The sequence below is a fragment of the Hyperolius riggenbachi genome, chromosome 7, assembly GCF_040937935.1.
Source record: "Hyperolius riggenbachi isolate aHypRig1 chromosome 7, aHypRig1.pri, whole genome shotgun sequence".
Taxonomy (NCBI): Eukaryota; Metazoa; Chordata; class Amphibia; order Anura; family Hyperoliidae; genus Hyperolius; species Hyperolius riggenbachi.
The window spans coordinates 134013504-134028496 of NC_090652.1; positions in this window are offsets into that span (position 1 = coordinate 134013504).

Sequence of the window (14993 nt, forward strand, 5' to 3'; positions counted from 1 at the left end):
CAGCAGGGCCTGAGCGGCAGCCTCCGGCGGTGATGGACGAGCTGAGCTCGTCCATACCGCCCAGCTGGTTAAGGCTCATACACACATCAGACTATAGTCTTTAGAAACTGAAAGATCACAGACCAATCTTACCACCCTTCATGTAGTATGAGAGCCATACTCTACACAGTCTTTTCTATGGAGCTGAACTCTCCATCAGAAAAAAATCTTTGCAAGATGCTGCACACACAGATGCTGTACAGACACAAAAGATCAGTATCTGCAAAAGATCTGTTCCTGCCAAAAATCCATTCCTGCAAATTGCAATGATAGTCTATGAGATCTGCAGATCATCACACACACATGATTTAACTGACATTCATCTGCAGATCAGATCCACCAGGATGGATTTTCAGATCTGCGGATGATTGCTTGATCTGCAGATGAATGTCAGTTAAATCGTGTGTATGATGATCTGCAGATCTCATAGACTATCATTGCAATTTGCAGGAATGGATTTTTGGCAGGAACAGATCTTTTGCAGATACTGATCTTTTGTGTCTGTACAGCATCTGTGTGTGCAGCATTTCTTGCAAGATTTTTTTCTGATGTTGGAGTTCAGCTCCATAGAAAGGCTGTGTAGATTATGGCTCTCAAACTACATGAAGGGTGGTAAGATTGGTCTGTGATCTTTCAGTTTCTAAAGACTATAGTCTGATTTGTGTATGAGCCTTTAGAGCCAACCAGTGTGCTGTTGGGTTGAGCTGCAGCAGGTCATGTGAGAACATTAACCACTTGAGGACCACAGTGCTAAACCCCCCTAAAGACCAGACCTTTTTTAATAAAATGGCCACTGCAGCTTTAAGGCCAAACTGCAGGGCCGCACAACACAGCACACGAGGGATCTCCCTCCCCTTTTCTCCCCACCAACAGAGCTCTCTGTTGGTGGGGTCTGATCGCCCCCCAGTTGTTTGTTTTTTTTTTTAAACAAATATTTATTAGTATTTATTTTTAAAATGTCTATTTTTTTATTTGTTTCTTTCCCTCACCCTCCCGCCTACCCCCTGCCCCGCCGGCCAATCACGGAGATCGGCAGTTATAGGCTTCTGCTATGAGAACCGATCGCTCTCTTGTCCCTCAGGGGGACAGCCGTGTCACACAGCTGTATTCAGTACAGCGCTGCTGCTGAACGCAGCACTGTACTGTGTAAATTAGACGGCCATTACACCATCTAACAGTCTTCCAAGTGGCGATAGCCGCTGGAGACTGAAGACGTGGCGGAGCTCCGCCCCCCGAGAAGGAGATGCACGCGCACTCTGCGTGCGATCTCCTTCAGTAGCCGGCTCCAGGACCTGACGCCAATTGACGTTAGGTGGTCCTGGGGGCTGCCGCCGCGTTCACGCCCATAGGCGTGGAGGCGCTTGTAAGCTAGTAAATGAAGCAGAGGAAATTGACGGGTACTGTGTGTCACAGAATAGCCGTGAGGAGCGCAGGCGATTTGGGCAGATTCGCGCAGTCGATTTTCTGATTGCTTTCCGGTTAGATTTGCGCAGTCATTGCAGCGATCAGAATGACATTCCTTCTTTTAAAGGACAGTTTGCTTTCCTTTTACCAAATGGCAGGAAGCTTCAGCAGGAAAGTGTCCCAGGCACCCAGCTGTGCTAAGGGCCCATCAATCAGATGAAGTCAGATAAGTAGCCTGACAGAAACAATTTAACTGAGAGAGAGTGAGACCCCTCGGCCCTGATCTCAGCAGGGGAGCCGACACGTAGCTTAGCTTCAAGACACCACATTGAGCCCTTTACCTAGAACTGACCTGCTGTAACTCCTAGATGTCTATAATAATCTATAAACTGCTATATTTGTCATATTTCCTGTGTTTGCAAGGCTGCCAGGCCCTCCAAACTCCCAGAGTGTGCCGGGCTTGCCTGGCGCTGGTACTGAGAAGGTCTCAGAACATTCGGAGTTATGGCTGTCATTAGGCAGTTCGAAAGTGACCTGGTGACATGACCGGGGTCCTACCCCTCGTGTTTGGTATCATTGTGCTGGATAAATGCAGACTGACCGGAAAATGTTATTAAATCTGCCCTGACCTGTACGGTTTCTGTGAAGATAGAGCCTATATATGGTCAGATATGATTTTTTGGTCCCCAGTAGAAGGGGAGGACTCATCTCATGTTCTAATGCCGGGCATACACTGTTCATTTTATGCGCCGGATTGAGCCAGCGGCACGATGCCGGCACATCCCTGCTCGTCCGTACGTGCGCGCGGATCGATTACCACTCGTCCCCGCCGGCGCTTCCTTATCACTGCTCGATTCCCTGCCATTGTCCGCCAGCGGGAATCGACGCGGGCGCGTTTCGAGCGGCATGATCGGGCCAGCTGAATATTATCAGCTGGCCGGATCAGCTGGTCGATACACTGTACAGAAACGTATCCCCAGCATAAGGGGGGTGTGGCTCCCGCCCTCACTCCCTCCTACCATGGTTCAGGGGTATAAAAATAGCAGAGGACCCAAAATCAATGTCGTCCACTTTGAACATCATCCTGATTACACCCTTGCCAGCTTGAGGACATGCTGCATCCGGCTTGTTTGGAGAGTCCTCCACTCTGAAAACAAGGACTTAGCATTTCTTTTTCCAGAAAGGACATATTTTCACCTGACCTTAAGTGTACGTATTTTCTTCCATTTTATTTTCATACTGGCTATTATTTGTCTCTATAATGTTGATGTTAACGATTTTCTGTATATATTAATTATTTATGTGCATTTTTAATAAACGACGCTAACGTCATTTATTTGTTCAGCTACCCTGCTATTCAGCCGCACAAACTGAACCCTGGCTTCTGAAGAGTCGCTACTATTGTTGATAGCTAGATAAAATAGGAAAAACAAAAGAAAAAACAGGGCACCGAGAGCCCAATAGTGCAATATAGTTTTAACAGAGAAAATCTGTCTAGATAGTTCGTGCAGAAATATACTCACAAAAAAGGGTCACCAGCAGGCACCACTTGAAAGGCAGGGTGGGGAGAATTGGTACCACGACCCCACTCGGGTATAAAAAGGCGCTCTCTGTAGACAGGAGAAAAAAGGGGGCGTACCCCTCCACCAAGGGTGGATAAGTAATATGTATCAACGCAGATAGAACAGAGGCGCCAAAAAGAGTAAAAACACTATTATTTAAAAACAGTAAAAAGAGGAAGGTAAGGTGGACTTACCTCCCTCTAGCAGTGGAAAACAAAACTCTGAGGTAGAGTAGAATGCATTTATTAAATAGTGTAACTCCTAAAGATGCAACGCGTTTCACGGGCCACAGCACCGCTTCCTCAGGCATACAGGAGTTCAAAAAAGCATGCAGAATGGGACATATACATAAATCAACAAAAAAGCATCAAACACTGACAGAGGCATACAGCTGTAACATTGGAACATAAATTTCATTATAACCAGCATCTGCTGGTCTGTGAAGGTCAGATAAGTCTATCTTATCTAAGCAAAAAACACACAAAAAACACACAAAAAAAAAAAAAAAAAAAAAAAAAAAAAAAGTTGTGTGGCAGTGGGGAGAGTGCATGCTCTCTAAACTTGTTTTACTGTTTTTACACTTGCATAGTCTTGGCGTTATATCATTGTGACTGTTTCAGTCCGAATATACATGTGTAAAGATTCTTGCATTAACTAGAATAAAGTAACCCTCTCAGCCCGATTAGCTGCATTGAAAGCAGGCTCAGGCAGAGTGGGATCACCTAGGATATGTGCTATATAACACTAAATGCTTATAAGTAACAACAAGACATTTACCAAGTGCTTGCTCTAAAATTAATGGCAGTGAAAGAACGATGTGTAATAAGGTGGTAGTGTCTACTACCAGTGGAACAAAAAGCGAGGAGCTGGCTGTTAGCCAGTGGGTGACATACCTGTATCCAATCCAAGTATTGAATGAGCGCCTCTGTGCGGGCGTGCTCCATAAAGCCTCTATTTGTACTTAGCTAGGAGAGGTGGGGGCCAATCAGTGTGCGCCACGCGCTGGAGAAGTACGCCCACCATCGGCCTGGCCAATGGGGAGATCCGGTGGAATTCCAACAAAATGACGCCTATGTGGCGGTCGCCATCTTGTGGGTTGGAATAGGAATGTCTCCTGTATGCAGTCGCCATTTTGTTGGTTTGTATGTGGGGCAGACATAATAATGTCGCATGGGAGGGCGGCCGCCATCTTGTGGGTTAGAAAGGTACTTTTGTGTATTGATGCTTCGATGGTGGCTGCCATTTTTTTGGTGGGGAACCAGGAACAACTATATGAAGCAGAGTGCTGATTGTGTTAGACAATTCGGGAAGCTATTTGCAGAGACAATAATTATAAACAGCATATGATCAATAATCAAATATAAATAAACGTGCAACGGGAAAAAAAAATATAATAAACGTGCAACGGGAAAAAAAAAAAAAAAAAAAAAAAAAAAAAAACTGTTGTTAATAGGTATCAATCTGGAGTTATGCTGAAACTTAGACATGATATATAAAATACTCCATAAGATATCAGATTAAATGCGATGTATATAAAGGATGTATAAAAGAATGTATGAAAAACATTCTACAAGGTATCTAAAAAGACCATACAATATCGAATTGATAATATAAAAATAAATATAAATATAGATGTAATAGACAATATGGGTATAAATGCATGTTATTAAATAAACCTTAAAAAGGACTAAAAATTCTAAGACATCTTAAAAAGAGAGCGACTAGAAAAGTACATAAAACATTCAGTCAGGTTGCTGCAGCCGGCACCATAACAGATTCCAGTTTATGAGTAGTGTAATTAAAAATTAGTATATTTTTTCCCAGAATTTCATTTAATCCATCCGGTACTAGACTTTTTAGTATCTGGATCCAGTACATTTCCTGTTTTTTTTTAGGGTATCAAAGGAATGGGGCAGTGAGGGCGGTAGTGCTTCAATGAAGGTGAACTTAAGGAAGTGAGGGTCGTTGTTGTGGTGAGTGCCGAAGTGACGTGAGACGCTGTGGAGGGGATAGTTATTCAGGATGTTCCTTTTGTGTTGGCCGACCCTGCTCCGGGCCGTTTGTGTGGTCCGACCGACATACTGCAGTCCGCAGGGGCATGATATCAGATAAACAGTCACAATGATATAACCGCCAAGACTATGCAAGTGTAAAAACAGTAAAACAGTTTAGAGAGCATGCACTCTCCCCACTGTCACACAACCTTTTTTTTTTTTTTGTATATTTTTTTTAATTTTTTTTTTTCTTTGTTTTTTTGTGTGTTTTTTGCTTAGATAAGATAGACTTATCTGACCTTCACAGACCAGCAGATGCTGGTTATAATGAAATTTATGTTCCAATGTTACAGCTGTATGCCTCTGTCAGTGTTTGATGCTTTTTTGTTGATTTATGTATATGTCCCATTTGCAGCTTTTTTGAACTCCTGTATAGCCTGAGGAAGCGGTGCTGTGGCCCGCAAAACGCGTTGCATCTTTAGGAGTTACACTGTTTAATAAATGCATTCTACTCTACCTCAGAGTTTTGTTTTCCACTGCTAGAGGGAGGTAAGTCCACCTTACCTTCCCTCTTTTTACTTTTTTTAAATAATAGTGTTTTTACTCTTTTTGGCGCCTCTGTTCTATCTGCGTTTGCTAGATAAAATGGCCCTGCCTCCTCCCCCCCCCCCCCCCCCCCCCCCCCCCCCCCGCACACACTACCTAAGGCCTCCTTTCCATGGACAGTTGATAGGCAGTGAAATGCCTTTCAAACTCTGACAACTGCTCACTGCTGCCTGGTATCTGCTCACTGCTGCCTGGTATCTGCTCACTGCTGCCTGGTAACTGATTGCTGAGCACACAGCTCAACAGTCCGTAGGAAAGAGGCCTAAGCCTAAACCTCATCCCCCTCCCCGCAGCACACTACCTCCATAATGCCTAAACCTAGACTCCCCCTGCACACCCTATCTAATACCTAAACCCCTCCCCCCCCCCACACACACACTACTTGCCTAGGGCCAGTTTCCACTAGCAGGGGACAGTACAGTGCGATCATCGCATCGCGGAAGAAAAAGGAAACTCTTCAAATTCTCGGGTGCCACTATAGCTGCCTAAAAATATCATATGGCCTCTTTTCCACGGGCATTTGATAGGCAGTGGAATGCCTCTCAAACTTTCACAACTGCTCACTGCTGCCTGGTAACTGCTCGCTGCTGCCTGGTAACTGCTCACTGCGCCTGGCAACTGCATGCTGCTGCCTGGTAACTGCTCACTGCTGCCTGGTAACTGCTCACTGCTGCCTGGTAACTGCTTGCTGAGCACACAGTTCAACTGCTTGTGGAAAAGAAGCCTAAAGGTGCATACACATATCCAATCTTGATTTTACCACCTGCATATAGTAGGCCCAACAGATTTTCAATACTGTCAACAGATTGAGTAAGCTCTCATGCTACATGAAAGTAGTAAAACTGGCAAATCAAGATTGAATGTGTGTATGCACCTTAACATTAGCAACCTGAAAAATCATGGTGGTGATCAGAATTATTTTCCCATACGTTGAACCTCTGTTAAAAAATAAACAATGAGGTTTCCACACTACTTCCCCTGCATCACGGCACAACATACAGTATAGTCGCATCACAGCGCAGTGCAATTATATTTTAATGTACCTTTCACACTAGTACTTTTGCAGTGTGACAGAATAATGTTCAGCATGCAGTGCGTTACCGGGCAGCGCACATGGTACAAGCATAAAGTCTATGGACTGTGATAAAACTTTGTGAAAAACATTAAAATGAGAAGATGTTGAGGTGGCTTATCTCAAATGAAGACAAATTCATATAATGAAGGAACTTTATTTGCACTAGTAATGCGTTTCGTGAGTCCAAGCTCACTTCCTCAGGCCAAATCAAGTACCAGAGAAATGCAATGAACCTCTCGACATGAGGCACCTTATGTCGGCTCATTGCCCCCTAATATCACCCCCCCCCCACCCTCATGTATGGGTCGCATTCTTGCGGTACGCAACAATGCCAATTTAGATGACCATTGTGATCCTACTTTCCAGGATGGGCAAAGCATGCAGTGTGAATGAAGCCTGAATGTTGCTATTGGGGTGAGTCATTTTTTCTCTGTGTTAGTGGGCTCTATTCACAATCATTTTTCGCATGCGGAAATGCACTTGCGGTACATTCCCGACTGAAATAAGAGTATTGTGACATTCACAAAATTTTACGCATGGTTATTTACCGCATGTAAGCATTGTTTTCCAGTATGCGTAAGAAGTGCAGTAAAAGTCTGCAAAAGTCAGTAATTTCCGCCCAAACAAAAATCGAAATTCGCAAAGAAAAAGGGGTGCATTTTTTCTGACTTAACTACAGATTTTATATCACCTACAAGTACTTGGTGATATATTTTGCTTCCTATTGATTTCAATGGAGTCTTCAACCTTGAGCACTCTGTTTGCTGCACTTTATTTATTTATTTTTTTTGACAATTTTTTCTATGCCACTTTTTTACGCATGGTTTCTGCATGTTTATTAAATAATTACGCATGTTTCCCTAATTTTTTTTTACTCACTGGTCCCGCATAGGGAAAACATGCAGAAATGTTTAAGTCAATGTAGAAAAAATGCGAAAATTATCACTGCCGGTAATATAGCGGTAAAAAATTTTCTTACCGCATGTGTGATTGTGACTAGAACCTGTCGTTCTTGAGGAAGTACAGCGCTAGTATGGTTGAGGTGAGCCAGTGTAAAAAAACATAGGGAAATTCCAGTAACGTGATTGGGTGGACAGCACCCTATCAATCTGCTAGGATTTAGATAGGTTGTGGTAATAATACACCTACACGATTCGTCCGATAATAATGTCGCAGATGTTGCTGTGATTAGAGAACAGTTCCCTATGGACTTTCTGGTCGGGTCAGCCTCACCTCAACCATACTCGCTCAGGAAGTACCAGGTTAGGACTTCACTGTTGCTTCTAAAAATAACCCGATTTGTGACATAATTTTACAACCAGCCTGTTATAAAATATAATTTCCTGTGTGAGTTAACAACTGCTGATGTCTAAATTGCTGTTTCATTGAACTGTAGGAAAAGAACATTGTTTCACTGCCCTGGGTGGGGCTAGTATAAAGTAACTAGTAATGACATCACATGAGTGATACACCCAGATCTACTCACAGAGCACAAGCAGTCATCATTGCAGTGCAGAGACTGAGGAGCCGGTGGAATTGTAAGTTACTCTTGTATTGCTTCTGCTACTGGATGAATAGCTTAGTATTAACAGATCACTGCTGCTAGGAACAATTGCTTTGTGTTCTGACTGGCACTGTCTGCATTTTCTTTGAGGCATTACTGGAGTGCTTGTTGGCTTTTTTTTTTTTGCAACAGAAAAGTCACTTGTGTGTATTCTCTAAAAAATAATCCTTATGTTTTTGAATGATCCAAATATATTTAGCAGAATAGATTTGTTACTCTTGTGAGATATAACTTACCATTCCTGAGCTAAGACGTCGAACAACCCTGAATAAGCGTCTTGTGTATGTAGTATATTATTGTAAAAATGTCATACAGAGAGCCTGGAAGAGTGTTTTTTTTTTCCCCAAATACATTCCACCTGTCTCTGGCTGCAATTAAGCGCACAGGTAAATTCCCCTAACAGACCAGGGCATGCTCTCCCTGTGCTGTGTGGTCTGGGAGATTTGGCATGTGTTGTCTGTGACAGTGGCGTAACTAAGGAGCTTGGGGCACCAAGCATGCATGCCTATGAAAAAGCTGCTGAGAGACTTGGGTGCAGGATATAGCTGGTATATGGCTAACCCTGCTCCTGCACAACTCCTGGCGGCCTTAATTACTATTCCCCCTTTCAGGTTGACGTGGATTGTAGGGAAATGTGTAATTTGGCTTCTGGGGATTGCTGGCGGCCGAATTAGGCTAGGTCCACACTGGTCCGCTTGCAGATTGGATCCGTTTCAAACGGATCTTATTTATTTATTTTTTTACTTGTTTTTCCTGAAAATGCATTTTTGTAGCATAGGTTTCCAGTCCGTGGAAATGTATGCCCAGCCTTAGGGGAGAGGGGGTCGCCATGCTAGAGGGGGTAGAGGACGAAGAGACTCTCTCTGCTTGCTTCCGCTATATATTTTAACAAGTTATGCGCAAAGTAGCTGGAGGGGGAGCGGGGACCCAGGTGAGGGAGGGTTGGCGTCCCCCTCCCCGCTGCCCCCCTGGCTGCTACCCTCTCTAGCATGGCGACCCCTTCTCCCCCCACAGGATCCGTTTCTGTGTCCAAAGCTGCCTGTGTAGAGGGAGATCCATTTTACTATTTATTTTCACTACCCCTCCGTGTATCCGGGGTCTGTGAAAATGTTGCAAATCCGGTCTGTCCGTTCAGGTTTTGAACACGGATCCCCCTGAACACAGGCAAATCAGTTTTTAACTTGAGTGAAGAGGGCTGCTATTTTTAACCTTGGAATCTGTGGCTCCGTTTTTGATCCGGGCCCAAAAAAATGGAGCCACGGATACGTTTTTTATAAGTGTAACCTACTCTTACAGTGTTTTAAAAGTAACTTCAGCTCCGTCTTCTGACGCCACCGAAGTTGCTCAGTGTGCGCAGTTACAGCTGTAATTCCGGTCTATGGTGGCGCCGGCTGCGCCCAAACCTCCTGCGCTGGATTTCTAGTGTTCGCCAAGCACTATTGATGTGCAGACCCAAAACCTATCAAGGACAGATGGTGTAATCCGAGTAAGGAATCACTAAAGTACCAGTATTTTCTGCCTCCTTAAGGTTTCCTTTCCACGGACTGTTGAGCTGTGTGCTCAGCAAGCAGTTACTCGGCAGCAGTGAGCAGTTGTGAGAGTTTGAGAGGCATTTCACTGCCTATAAACAGTCCGTGGAAAGGAGGCCTTAAGGAGTTATCAGGCATTTATATGGAAAATAAGTGCTACTTACCGGGGGCTTCGTCCAGCCCCAAGCTCCCAGCATGTCCCTCGCTGCAGCTCCGCCGCCAGCCGTTTGCCGCCGCTGCCTCCCGGTCCCGCCATGTGGTTCGGAGCGTACTGCGCAGGCACAGTAGTTCTGCGCCCGTGCAGTACTCTTCGGTCCACATGGCAGTGATTGACACCGCCGCTCGCACAGGCGCAGTACAGGCCTCGATGGCAGCGGTGGCGAACGGCTGATGGCGGAGCTGCAGCGAGGGACATGCTGGGAGCTTTGGGCTGGATGAAGCCCTGGGTAAGTAGCACTTATTTTCCATATAAATGCCTGATAACTCCTTTAAGGCCCAGAGACCGCTGGTACCAGATATGTCGAAAAACCGACAAATCGTTGCACATACCGCTGCAACCGCCGTTTACGCAGCACGTCGAGAACCACAGGCCACCCACTCTGCCATCCCTATGACGGCAGACCTCTGTCAGCCGGTCAGGAGCAACTTTCATTGGCTCCTAATCATGTCTATCAATGTAAACTGGGAATTGGGAGTTGCTTACATTGATAGGCAGGGTCAGGAGCCAATGAAATTGCCTCTGCTATTATAGAGACAGCAGGGAGATGGCAACGAGAACCTACACCCTGCCAGTCACAGCAGCATCAAAACAGGAAGTAGATCTCACTTAGCGTTGTCCTTTAATGGCTAAGGATTACCACTATCCGATGTACATATAGAGGTGTTTATTATCAGCACAGCACCAATAAAAAGCTACTAAGATGGATCAGGGAGGTCCCCTGATGGGCCCCGATGCCGTTGCAACCTCTGCGTCCCCTATTGCTACGCCACTGGTCTGTGAACCGCTGAAAACCTGTGTGTTGCACATGGCCATAAGCTGTTTGCTCAAATAGACAAGACATCTAATCAATTGTAAACCGAAGTGTATTTAAAGGGGTTCTGTGGGGGTTGTGCTAGAGAAAAACGGACACTTACCTTGGGCTTCTATCAGCCCCGTGCAGCGGTAATGTCCCACGCCGTCCTCCTCCCATCTGCCGTTCGCCGCCGCCGGCCCCGGTCTAAGCGGCATGGGATCCAACTGCGGCTGCGCTAGAGTGGCCGCGCACCCGCTCTAGCGCAGTACAAGGCTCCGTTGTACTGCGCCTGCGCAGTAAGCCTCAGATGACGCGAGCGGAGGCACGGCAACGCGCATTATTCGTCTGTATGTCAGACGAATAATAGCCCGGTGCCGGCTGCGGGGAACGGCGGATGGGAGCAGGACGGCGTGGGACATTACCGCTGCACGGGGCTGATAGAAGCCCAAGGTAAGTGTCAGTTTTTCTCTTCCACAACCCCCACAGAACCCCTTTAAACATTTGTGAGCTATATTAGGGGTTAAAGACTGATCCGCAATGTTGGTCTTTAGTTGGTTGTAAAATATTGATTCCAATGTCGATCATAATATCGATCATAACCAAAATTTAATAGTGTATGGCCTGCTTTACCCGGTTGGGCCTTTTTTTCCACAGGTGGCTGAACCGCTTATTTGTTGAGCAGTTCAGCCCCCAGCTGCTGGCCACAAGCGCCATTCGGCTGCAATCATATGCAGTGTTTGTCACGTTTTTGCGTGTCACATTTAACACACGGCGGCGTTACCTGGTGATATAAAACAGTCTCGTGCTGTGTCTGAGGATTGCCTCTGCCTGCCTCAGATGCAACTACATGGGGGTGGGAGACTCCTGTCCACTGCTTGTGCAGAGTGCTAGCAACAGCATGCAGTGCGTTACCCGGCGATGTGCATGCTTCAAACACTCTGGACTGTATGCCTCATTGCAGGGGATGCATCACAGCGGTAGGGTGAAATGCAATTTTACATAACCTTTGCGGTCCTATTTTTCAGGATGCTCAACAAAATGTATAGGCTACGTTCACAGTGGGTGTTGCAATACCTGCAGGAACGCAATGGAACAGAAAAGTTGCACGTGTTGTGTTGCATACAGTCTATGAAAAGAATGCTTCACTGTTACTGTGCACGTTGAGGTGCCGCCTGGCATTAGATTGCACTGCACTGTGAACGTTGAATAGGTTTTACATTGCAGTGTGAGGTTTCTTATTACAGTGCATCCGTTACATCACACTGCACCGTGAACGGGGCCTTATAGTGTGATAGTAGCCTAAGGCTACGTTCATACTGACATGTTGCTTTGGACAAAATAATTGCATGTGAACGGGATGCTATGATATTGTAGTGGTTCACAATGGCACACTCAGAAGCAGTGCGGTGTGGCAGGAACTGCTGGAACGGCGCTACATTCTGCGCCTACTTTTTATGTACCGCATACCCCACTGCATGCTTTGGATTACACACGTATTGCATGGTGAGTTCCCCCCCAATGTTACGATCCTATTTTTACAGGATAAGCAACGCCCCACTGTGAAACTAGATTAAGCCTTGAGCCAACGCTGAGACGATAGCTCTGCATTGTCTTGGCTGAGCATGTGTACAGGTGCCGCACCACAGCAGTCAGCAGAGATCTCCTCTAAGGGCCAGTGCACACCAAAAAGCGATGGCGTAATCACAAACGCTCAGCGCTTTCTGAAGTGATTTTTCAAGGTGATTCTAGGCATGTGCCTAGCGATTTTCTATTTGAACCTACCGATTTCTGGAGGGGTGTGTGTGTTTTTTTTTTTTTTTTTTTTTGTTTTTTTTTATAGCACAGTACAACTGCTAGTGTACTTAGTTTCACTCTGATCTAGCACTTTTCAAAGCGATTTTCCACTTTTCTATACTTAACATTGAGGTTTAATCACCTCAGAAATGCTGCAGGACCCGTGTTTGCGAAAAAATCACATCGCTCTGGTGTGATCCATCCATTCATTCAAATACGTTATCCATTTGCTTTTTAAAGCGCCAGCATTTTTAACAGTGCTCAGAAGTGCTCTTGGTGTACGCCAGCTAGGGCTGCACGATTTTAGGAAAAAATTGAAATTGCGATTTTTCTCTCAAATTGCGATTTCGATTTTTTTCACGATTTTCTTCAAATCGAGCTTTAGCACTAAATTCACAATGCCCCCATATAGTTTAGCCAGCTATAGGTTCCCCAGTAAAGGTTAGCTAACTATAGGTGCCCCAGTATAGATAAGCCAGCTATAGGTGTTGCAGTGCAGGTTAGCCAGTGTCGGTATCGCAGTACAGGTTAGCCAGTGTCGGTATCGCAGTACAGGTTAGCCAGTGTCGGTATCGCAGTACAGGTTAGCCAGTGTATGGTGCCGCAGTACAGGGTAGCCATCCTGATCCCCTTTAGTGTAACCAGATCCCCCCCCCGCCTCCCCCCACACATACAGTCGCACACACCTTTAGTGTATATAGGCTGATCCCCCTTAAGTGTATATTGCTAGATTCCCCCTTTAGTGTATATATATATATATAGCCAGATTCCCCCCCCCCCCCCCCCCCACCTTAGTGTATATAGGCAGATTCTTTCCCCTCCCTTTAGCCAGATCACCCCTTTAGTGTACATAGGCAGTCCGTCCCCCCTTAATGTATATAGCTAGATCCCCTTTAGTATACGCAGATCCCCCACTTTAGCTTATATTGCCATGCCATATCTCCCCTTTAGTATAGGCAGACACACTTACCCACTTCCCTTTAGTGTGTGTATATAGGCAGCCCCCCCCTTCCCCCGCTTAATGTATATAGCCTGATCCCCCTCTTTAGCATATATGGCCAGATCCCCCCTTTAGTATAGGCAGATACACTCCCCCCCCCCCCCCCTTCCTTTTAGTGTATATAGGCAGATCCCCCTCACGATGGTACCTCCTCTCCTGGCCCCCTCCTTCTCTCCTGGCCCCCTCCTCCAGCAAGTTCTGATCCCATTCTGCTTCACCGCATTAGTGTCGCGCGGTGAGCCGGCAGCGAGTGTTGCTTGTTAACGGTGGGTGCCAGGAAGTGATGTCACACTTTCTGATTCAGGCCCCGCAATACTCGGCAACACTCGCTGCTTGTTCACCACGGCTCACCGCGCAGCAGTCTAATGCGGTGAAGCCAAACGGGGATAAGAACTTGCTGGAGGAGGGGGCCAGGAGAGAAGGAGGGGGCCGGGAGAGGAGTAGGTACCAGCGGCTCCAAAAATCGCAGCAAAACTGACACTTTGACGATCTAAAGATCGTCAAGCCCCTGATCGCGATTTTTGGTTTTAAACCGAAAATCGTTCAACACTAGCGCCAGCCCTAATTTGTATGGTCCACCTGCTATCTTTCCGCTGCCTGATGCTATTTCAGCAGACATCAATGAGTGGTGTATTCTGGGCTTTTCTCAATGAACCTGGCCTGTAGGTCTGAAGTTAACATTGTTTACATCTAAAATCGAAATCGCTGACGCCAGCGATTTTATGTTTGTGTTTTTTTTGTTTCTTCTCCCAACACTTACCTGCACGCTTTGATTTTGTGTAAAGCGCTTTTGCAGAGCGATTAGTTTTTTCACTTCCTGACCCGGAAATGAATAAATACAATACATTTATTAATCAAAGCGTGAACGCAATCAACGCAAAAAAGCGTATTTGTGAGCGTTTTACGCTTCTCCTATACCGGTCATTGTAGCAAAATTGTACAGGCAGCGCTTTGGTGAGCGGATCGGCAACGAACCGCTCAGATGTGGACTTTCTCACAGGGAATCATTGCACAAGCGCTTTCAGTGCGATATTGCAAATCTCCAGCGCTTAAAAAAAGGCAAACGCCCTAGGTGTGAATAAGCCCCTATTGTTTTATATATTTACTATAGGTGTCCATTATGGTAACTTGCATCCAGTAGGTATGGTGCTCCACATTCGGCTGATACTGGTCCTAGGGGTATCCGCCTGCATTAAAGGAATACTGTAGGGGGGGTTGAATGAGTTGAAAATGAGTTGAACTTACCCCGGGCTTCTAATGGTACCCCATAGACATCCTGTGCCCATGCAGCCGCTCACCGATGCTCCAGCCCCGCCTCCGGTTCACTTCTGGAATTTCAGACTTTAAAGTCTGAAAACCACTGAGCCTGCGTTGCCGTGTCCTTGCTCCCGCTGTTGTCACCAGGTGCGTACT